The following is an 8,079-nucleotide window of genomic DNA, read 5'->3' on the forward strand; positions in this document are numbered from 1 at the left end:
AGGATGGTCAGTCGTTGCCTGTTCCTCCAAATATTATCAAATCCATATTAGTTAAATTTAAACAGAGTATTACTTAGGAAATAGAAGACACATTAAAATAGACTTGTTTCTGTGGGAAATGAAAAAAAGCTTTCCTAATATCAGTTATAAATCATAATTTCAAAGAATATAAATTGGTAAAGTTTAACACTTACATGTTACAGGCAGTCTATACCTCTTTTCAGTCCATAGTTTTCTCCAAAAGGGGATATATTTTGGGTTCCTTTTGTCCCTCACTTAAGTCACAGGTTTTACAACAATACCCTTTTGTCAATAATATAAAATGTGAGACAAAGAAATGAAGGGAAAATGTGACCTAAGCCTATCAATTAACATATAATATGTGTCAGATAAATCAGACCTTCGATGCTGCAGGTAACTGACTACCATTTTCCCCTTTAATTTGAGGAAGACAAATGAAACATATTTTTTCTGTATGCTAGAAGAATACTAAAATTTTCATATATGTTTCAAACAACTTTTTTTTAAGAATAGTGAAAATTAAATAAGTTATAAGGTTCGGTTAACTGTGATCTTTATTTGATTAATTTTCTGTCTTTATTTCACATCTTGAATATCAATAAGTAAAAAAAAATTAATTGAAGTTTTCATAAACAGCTTGTGAATCGACAGAGCTGCCTGAAAACAAAAAAGAAACACATTACACAGCGTAATTGACTTAAAATAAATTAAATGAAATTGGATTTACCTTATTGAATTTACGTAAAGTAGTTAAATTTACCTAAATCTTGGTAGTTACAATATGGCACATTTTGCACAGCAGAAATTTAATCTGCTCCCCAGATGCCATTTATTTTAGATTTTGCATATTTCTTTATCTGCTAATCTTCTCTTTTGAACTACTGTGTTTTACAGAGTTGATTACATGCAATTTGAAACCAGTTCATCAAAAATAAATTCCCATACAAGTGAGATGATTTTTTTCTACAGAATTTTCAGTGGAGAGTCATGCTGTACATTGTGCTTGTGACACTGAAATTAAATAAAACAAGCAAATAACTCAGTGAGGTAGCAGTATGATGATATCATTTGGTAGAGGGTCCAGACTGTACATAAAAGCCAAACAACTTATACTTATTATCAATGTTGTAATGAAAAAAAAATTGCCTTTAGAGTACCCAGATTTGGTACAACTCATGAGGAGACAAAGTTAAAGCTCATGTATCGTAAGTTATTGTGAATAATATACTGGTCTCTGCAAATGTTGGAAATATGACACTAGAGTAGATGAAAAGTATTGAACCTGTGATCCAAAGAGAAGAAACTTGGCTTATATATTATAGGCATGTCCCAAAATTTATGTTCACTGGGCCAAAGGATTGTATACAATTTAATTTGATTTGGAATTTTGATTTGCCTAGGAATGCATTGTTAATCCTTCTGTATGCATGTTTCTTAATGGCACCTACTGCACTGAGACTTTAAAAGTAGTTATTAACAAATCTGTCTTGTGTAAGGAGCTTACTTCTGTGCAAATGGAAACCTTCTCATACCATGCCAGAAATTCAGGACTGGCATAGTTTAAGGATTTAGCTAATGCTGAAGGTTTAGAAAGAGCATTTCTAAAATAAAAGGTGAGCTACACCTTATAACGTGGCAGGGGGAATTTCTTGGCTCGTATTAAAAGTGATTTCATTGTTGAACAAAATTCTGAAGACCTTATTCAGGGCCCAATTTTGCTACCTTCTCTCATTTTGAATAGCACCTTGCTATGTAAATTGCCCTATTGACTTCAGTGGTCTAGAATCTGGCTGGTCATTACTTGGGGATAAAGCATTTATGGAGTAGAGCTGGGTGAACTTTTTGGACAAATAGTTTTATTCACCAAAAAATGCAGTTTAGGTCAACTCAAAACTATTCACAGTTTTGGCCATTAACTATTCATTGTAATTCATAATGGGCAAGAGAGTGAAAGTGAGAATAACTCCATGATTTGGTGGATGGGGCATCTCAGATGTAAATGACCAAGTTCAAATCACTGCTCCACTGGCTAGTTAATTATTTATACAAAGTGGTTCAGTTTCAACAGAAGCAACTGAGAAAGACACACTCCAGGATACCCCTGGGACCAGTGGCTAGATCACACTACTGCAACATGGGAGACCCAAATTCAAATCCCTTCTCCACATCATATAGAGAGGGGGAACTGAACAGGAGTCTGCTCTGATAATAGGGCTCACAAATTTACCTTAATTGTGATCTCAGTAGTAAAAAGTGAGTGGATGTTTATGAAGTGTCAAAATAACTTGTAAAAATACATGTTGATGGGAAAAGGTGCAAAAAAGAATTTTAAAAAATGAAATTGTATAAACAAAAAGGCCTACTGATATAATTCAAGGACTGTGTTAAGATCCTGCCTGATAAACAACAAAAGTGTGGAACTGGAAACTAATAAACCAAAATTGGTTTGTTGGAAATTAGGCCGAATTGATGGACAAAATGAGGGGATGAGATATTCTGCTCATCACCCCCTTTTGGGGTCCTCAGAAAAAGACTTGTTGGGGAAAAAGCTGGCTATCACAATGCTGATTGACTAAAAGACGAGAGATGGGGAAGGAGTGAGTTTTGATATTATGGCTGCCACCCCTCATTGTCTCTTGGGACACTGGACATTTTTCGTAATCCTAAGAGATGTCCTGACCAGTCCAGACCAGAGAAAGGGAGCCAAGTGAGATTGCCACCCCAACTGACTATGGCTAAATCCCAAATACCACATAGAATGTGAGTCTCTGTCACACACTCACAATCACACACTCTCTATGTATTCTTTTCCTTCCCCACCTTATTTCTTCTTTCCTACCCCTCTCCTTTTTCCTTATGTCTAATAAGACTCTGGTTTGGCTAGTCAAGAGTGTGTATTTTGCAACACAGTTGTAAGTCTGTGACCAGAAAGAGGCAACTAAAAGCAATGCCCCAAATATCCCAATGCTGGTACAAGTTGCCAGGTCTTGGAGTAGCTCATAAGAACCTGTACTGTGCCTGTGTTTCTTCAGCAGTGAGGTTGCAAGTGAGAGTTAGCACCACAGATAGAAGCTGTATTTTCAACAGTTGCTATACTTTTCTCTCCCCATTTGTGTGTCTTGTTTTGTCTTTCAGAAAACAGGATCAGACTTCAACAAGATCTCCAGCTTGTCACAACTGACTCTTTCTCTTTTCCCCCAAAAGCACAGTTACTGCCATCTTTAATACCATCTAAATGATTGTCAACCAAGGGTTTTTTTCCAGATTAAAAACTCTTGATAGCTAAAGGGAAAGGGAACATGGGATATGGCTAAATGAAAGCCTTATCTAATACTTCACGTTTCAAATGCTTTAACTATTTTTCCTTTTCTGTATCTTTAAAAAAAGATTAAAAAGGTTTTTTTATGGTGTGTTTGCCATGGTACTAAGCTGGCTGAGGGGGTATGGGGTTGTCAGGGAGGAGTAATACCTCTGATGGGGGAGCAGTCGTACTCCTAGGAGTAGCTCATCCACTTTGGTCCCCACTTGACACCCAGCTCTCACCTGTGGCTCCAAGTAGCTGTCAGCATGCGACAGCGGCCACACCCCGGAGACCGTCTCGACTGGCGGGCTAAACAAGGTGAGGGTAGCCGATGAGTATGAGACTCTTGGTGAGTTAAGTCCTGTCTACCCATTGCATGCGAAGGCTGGATCCGGCTGACTGAGGCAACCTGGTTCAACCTGGTTTAATGGTCAGGAATGCGGTGACAGCAAGTGTTGTGGAATGCTTAAGAGCACGACAAGACACGTAGGCGTCCTGGTCATCCACTGCACCCTGCCCTATCTCCAGCCATCTCGACTTCTGTCCTGCCACTGGATACAGATAGGAACTGGGAAGAGGGAGTGAGGCTGACATTGCTCAACTCTCCCTCACTTTAATCCAATTCACACGCAAGTCTCGACATCATATTATATCATATATCTAGTCCTGTGGCGATGGGCGAGCGATGAAGCAACAGGTGTGGATACACTGGGAGTTGTAGCCATGGACCTGCACATAGGCGGCTCAGGCATAATGGTCGTTCCTCACTGACCAAAGCAGCAGTGGAGCTCGGCATCTTCTTGAGCGCCTGAGCAGCCCTATTCAGGATTGCACTGCTCACCTCCGTAGAACGAGGAGGGGGCTAGAAAAAGTGCCCTAAACATTGCCTGCTTCACCTTACCCTGGCCAGCATACCGCGGCTGGCGGGGATCCCATAAATGCGGTCGAACAAAAACAAAAACAAAACTTAGAGTGACACCGATCACTATTGGCACATGGAATGTGCGCACATTACTGGACAACATCACGGCAGACAGACCGGAGAGAAGAACAGCACTTGTCACTAGAGAGCTTGCATTCTACAACATTGACATTGCAGCCCTTAGTGAAACTCGCCTTGCTAATGAAGGACAGCTATCCGAGTCAGGCGGTGGCTATACATTCTTCTGGAGTGGCCGCAGCAGTGATGAGCGTCGCAAATCTAGAGTTGGCTTCGCCATCAAGAATCATCTTGTTTGGAAACTTGCCAGTTCCCCCAAGTGTATGAATGACCGGCTCATGACAATGCAGCTTCCGCTTCAAAAAGGAAAACAAGCTACTTTGATCAGCGCATAGGCTCCTACAATGACCAACCCAGAGGATGTGAAGGATAAATTCTATGAAGAACTAGATACTTTGCTATCGTCAGTGCACTGCACAGACAAGCTGATTCTGCTTGGCAATTTTAACGCAAGAGTCGGATGCGATGCCACAGCCTGGGAAGGAGTCATCTGGAAAAATGGAGTGGGAAAGTGTAACAGCAATGGTCTGTTACTGCTGAAAACTTGTGCCGCACATGACCTTCTGATCAGCAATACGATCCTACCCGTAACAGGACTTCGTGGATGCATCCCCGTTCCAAGCGCTGGCATTTGATCGATTATGCCATCATCAGGAGAAGGGATAGACAAGATGTCAGGGTTACAAAAGCTATGTGTGGCACTGACTGTTGGACGGATCATAGGCTCATAGTATCCAAAATGAAGCTCCGTATCATGCCAAAGAGACGACCACAAGGCTGTAAGTCTTTCAAAAGGATCAACGTGTCGAAGCTGAAGAACAGCCACATCACTGAAAATCTAGCGGAAGACCTAGAGAATGAACTTGCTGATCTTTGTATTGAGGATGACGCTGAGAAAGACTGGGAGCGATTCCGCAACACTGTCCATACAGCTTCATCGAAGGTATTGGGGCCCTCCACATGCAGGCAGCAAGACTGGTTTGATGAAAATGATGCAGAAATCCAGGCCTTACTTGCTGAGAAGCACCACCTGCATCGTGCATATCAAAACGATCCATCCTCAGCGGCAAAGAAGACCACCTTTATCAACACTCACAGAACAGTACAGAACCGACTGCGCAAAATGCGGGAATTGTGGCTGAGCGCCAAAGCAGATGAAATACAGGCATATGCGGACAGGAATGACTATAAGCAGTTTTATGAAGCCCTTAACACACTTTATGGTCCACAATCTTCTGGGAGCTTTCCCCTCCTGAACTCTGATGGTACTGTGCTCCTTACAGAGAAGACGCAGATTCTCCAGAGATGGGCTGAACACTTTGAAGCAATTCTCAATCGTCCCTCAGTCATCAATGATGAGGCCATTGACAAGGTGCCCCATGTTGCAGTCAATGACTCCATGGATGCTTCACCAGAAGAGGACGAAGTGAAGAAAGCTATCAATCAGCTGTCAAGTGGCAAAGCCCCAGGGTCAGATGCCATACCAGCAGAGGTGTGCAAAGTCGGTGGACCCGTGCTGCTACGGAAACTCACTGAGCTGTTTCAGTCCTTCTGGAAGCAGGGAACCATTCCACAAGAATTTAGAGACGCGTCCATCTTGCACCTCTATAAGAGAAAGGGCAATCGCCAGGTATGCGACAATCACCGTGGAATCTCGCTGCTTTCTACAGTGGGGAAAGTTCTTGCACGGGTTCTGTTGAACCGATTGATCACTCACATGGTGAAGGGCTTACTGCCAGAATCACAGTGTAGCTTCCGCAAGGGACGTGGGACTATTGACATGAACTTCGCTGTGCATCAGCTACAGGAGAAATGTCAAGAGCAGAATCATGAACTCTACACAACTTTTGTGGACCTCACGAAAGCATTTGACTCTGTCAGTTGCCAGGGCCTGTGGAGGATCATGTCGAAATTTGGCTGTCCAGACAGATTTATATGAATGGTACGCCAATTTCATCATGGTATGATGTCTCGTGTCCTGGATGACGGTGAAACATCTGAGGCCTTCCCAGTCACCAACGGCGTCAAGCAAGGGTGTGTTTTAGCACCCACTTTGTTCAGCATGATATTATCTCACTTTGACTGATGCCTCAGACAGTGGACCACTTCACGTACCTGGGCAGTACCCTTTCCCGAGCAGTGTCAAGCGATGATGAAGTAAACTTCAGAATTGCTAAAGCCAGCTCTGCATTTGGCCGATTGTGCTCCAATGTTTGGGAACGTCGAGAGATCAGCCTACCAATGAAGCTGAAGGTCTACCGAGCAGTGGTGCTTCCAACTCTGCTGTGCGCCTGCGAGACGTGGACTGTCTATCGGAGTCATGCATGAAGGCTCAATCACTTCTACATTTCCTGTCTGCGAAAGCTTCTAAAAATCAGATGGCAGGACAAAGTGCCTGATACTGATGTCCTTACTAGAGCCAGTCTGCCATCAGTTTACACATTGCTGATGAGAGCCCAGACCAGGTGGGCTGGACATGTTGTGAGAATGTCAGATGAATGCATTCCTAAACAGCTCTTCTACGGAGAACTCACTCAGGGAAAGCGTTCCCATGGAGGACAAAAGAAGCGGTTCAAGGACACGCTGAAAACCTCTTTGAAGTCCTTCGAGACCAACACCGCCACATGGGAAACCTTCGCACTGAACCGTTCAGCATGGCACAGCCTCATTCACACAGGCAGTAATACTTCTGAGCGAGGCGTATTGCTGAGGCTGAAAAAAAGCGTGAGCTGCGCAAGTCCAGATCTGCTCGTACACCATCGACAGTGCCATTATATGTCTGCCCAACGTGTGACAGGATGTTCCACGCCCAAATCGGACTGATCAGTCATCTGCGGATGCACAGAGCCCGGTCATCAAAAGAATGAGTTGTTGAGGTCTTCATCGATAACGATGGACGAACATCAAGCTGGCTGAGGTCTCTGTATACCCAGCCCTGAACCTTGTTTAACACTGTTTAATGTTGGATGGTGACAGGGTTGTGGTAATAGCTTTGATTCTTTGGGCCCATTTATTCCATCTAAGTTAATACATGTTTTCCACATCCCTGGGGAGCGCTCTGTTCACTGGGCTGAAGGGTAGAAGGGACTCCTTTGATTTTTTTTTGTTTGTTTGTTTGACCTGAAACCTTTTTTTTTCTTTAGTTGCTGAAATTTTTCACACATTTTTTCGGATTGTTTCCACCTAAACTCACTTTTTCTTTTCCAATGGCAGGTGAACCCAGTGAAAACTAGTTATTTGCCCGGTTCTGCATGGAAAGAGAAAGGAGCCTCTCTGCCTTGTGCAGCATACAAAACCCCTAGCAGACTTGAAATTCTGTGCTTAAGGGAGAGCAATGATGCTACTGAGGTGCTTCTTGAGGGAGGGGGGGAATGTTTGCTGAGGGAGGGGGACAATAGGTGGAGCTATCTGTTTTCCCCCTACATGCTATGACAGGGTAGAGCAGGCCAACTACATAGAAAAGGGATATGCTGAACCCATTAAGGGGATGTTCAGATTTCATTGTGCTGAAGGCCTGTCTTAAAATACTGGTTAATACATAAGCTCTTCAGGGCAAGACTATCTATAGAAAGATGATCTGCATATTTTGGGCACATATGTAGTAATATCCACTAACATTATTATAAATCTGGCTAGATATAAACAGATGTGGCACAATATATTTTACAATCATTTTGTGTCACGCATTATCCTTTAAATCTATCCAGAATAAAATGTATTCAGTAGTACTATATCTTTGTTTAAAAGAATCTTTAAA

At 42.6% G+C, this 8,079-nt stretch overlaps 1 pseudogene; it reads left to right on the forward strand.

Annotated features, from left to right (window-relative positions):
- Nucleotides 1–2,752: 2,752 nt before the first annotated feature.
- On the forward strand, nt 2,753–6,905 carry LOC128839602 (uncharacterized; annotated as a pseudogene).
- Nucleotides 6,906–8,079: the final 1,174 nt, after the last annotated feature.

Source organism: Malaclemys terrapin, chromosome 1, assembly GCF_027887155.1.
Source record: "Malaclemys terrapin pileata isolate rMalTer1 chromosome 1, rMalTer1.hap1, whole genome shotgun sequence".
NCBI lineage: Eukaryota > Metazoa > Chordata > Testudines > Emydidae > Malaclemys > Malaclemys terrapin.